The following is a 1,796-nucleotide window of genomic DNA, read 5'->3' on the forward strand; positions in this document are numbered from 1 at the left end:
TGACCAGACAAATAGCAACAATATTTATTTCAACTGTCCTTGTTCTACCGGCAGTACGCAACACATTCAACCGTTTGTTGGCAACCATTACACCTGTGAATCAGGAAACCCCACTGCTCCTATATCACTACTATCACCTCATTTGTACACATCTGATCCACTCTGGGATGGCCAAGGATGTAGTTCTCATGAAGCAGCTTGTTGTGACATTCCTGGTATCCCATGGTTTCACAGAGACTATGGTAACGCTACCACTACTGACTATATTGAGTTGAGGGTCTGTGGAGATGAGGGAACTGATAACGAAGACACTCCTGTCAGCTATTATGAGATTTACGTCAAGTAGAAATGACTTTATGACCTGTTTTTGAGTGCTTTTGGCATTAAGTTTAAAGAATTCAGAAAATTTTTTCTTTTGTTGTTTTTTTAGATTAGATTAATTATAGAGGTTTACTTACTACCGTCAAGTGGTAATTCAAAAGCCACCTGCATTATTGTGTGTATTAAGAGGAATTTAAATTGATAATTTTCATGTTCTTTACACTTTTAATAACATACCCTTTTTAATAACCGTTTTCAGATAGCGTTTTTTGAGACTAATAATTTTTGCAAATGACCTGCATCCGGAAGTTCACAAAATTAATTTTTGCAAACATTTACTATTCTGTCATCTTGTAAGTAATTTTTAAACAATTTAATTTTGCGAATCATGAAAATACACGAAATTTATTATCCTTGAAAAAACAGCTATACGGTAGCATAATGTACATATAATACTCACTGTTTTTATGCTTCCATTCTTGGGTCCGGTAACATTCCAAGACCCCAGACTCTCAAGAAAGCTCCTCATGTCACAAGGAGAGTGTTCCCAGTGACTGCCCAGCAGACGTACCTCAATCCCTTTCTCATAAGCTGCTGTACGCAATGCATCATCTATCACCGGCCAGTACCTAATATAATATAAATAAAATATAATATAAATTGTTAATAAAGTAATCAACAATTTATTTTGAGGATTTTAGTGCACAGTATCAGGTGTTTTTTCAAGGGTTACAAATTTTGCAAATTCTTTCCTGATCAACGAAAATAAAATCCACAAAAATCAATGTTATACGTTACCCACATGGCACATGGTAGAATTTGCAAAATTAAAATCCGTAAATAAGAAATTAAGTAGATTTCACAAGATATAATTTGCTCAAAAAAACACTTATACGGTACACTGCAATGTATAGTAGCAAGAGAATTGTTTTATTGTTTTATTTAGAAACAATCGTCTCTTACTTTTTAGGGTAGCTGTAGACAATGGCTGGTTCATAGTCCATTACAGCAATGTAGATAAACTCATCAGCACTCGCTATGACATTGAGGAGGGCACTAATGTCATCAGTTCTGTGATCAGTAGAGAATTGTGGAGGAGATGACTAGAGAATAGAGAGAGAATTTTTACTAAATTTTAAATACATATTGATGTCCCTATGCTATGTAGAAAGTTTGAGCTGATTCTGACAATCAAATTTTGAGTTATGAGCATTCTTAAATGAGCCAATTTTTGAAAAATACCCAAGGCTATAGCCCATGGTTTTTTTTCAAAAAATGGCTCCGAAATCACGCCAAATTTTTATTACATTTTCTGATACATAATGACGTCCTTATGTTATGTAGAAAGTTTGAGATGATTCCGACTTTAATTTCTCAAGTTACGGCCATTTTAAGAAAACGCCAAAAATCTGAAAAATACCCAAGGCTATAGCCCATGGTTTTTGTAAAAAATGGCTCCAAAATCACCCCAAATT

The 1,796-nt window shown here is 34.4% G+C and overlaps 1 long non-coding RNA gene across 1 annotated transcript; it reads right to left on the bottom strand.

Moving 5' to 3' along the window:
• Window positions 1–783: 783 nt before the first annotated feature.
• On the bottom strand, window positions 784–1,429 carry LOC109591309 (uncharacterized). The gene is made up of 2 exons (XR_002189761.1): window positions 1,285–1,429; window positions 784–950 (listed from the first exon to the last, which is right to left on the bottom strand). It is a non-coding gene; the product is annotated as an uncharacterized LOC109591309 (long non-coding RNA).
• Between the last annotated feature and the right edge of the window lie 367 nt (window positions 1,430–1,796).

Source organism: Amphimedon queenslandica, unplaced genomic scaffold, assembly GCF_000090795.2.
Source record: "Amphimedon queenslandica unplaced genomic scaffold, v1.1 AMPQUscaffold_8470_Cont19586, whole genome shotgun sequence".
Classification (NCBI taxonomy): Eukaryota; Metazoa; Porifera; class Demospongiae; order Haplosclerida; family Niphatidae; genus Amphimedon; species Amphimedon queenslandica.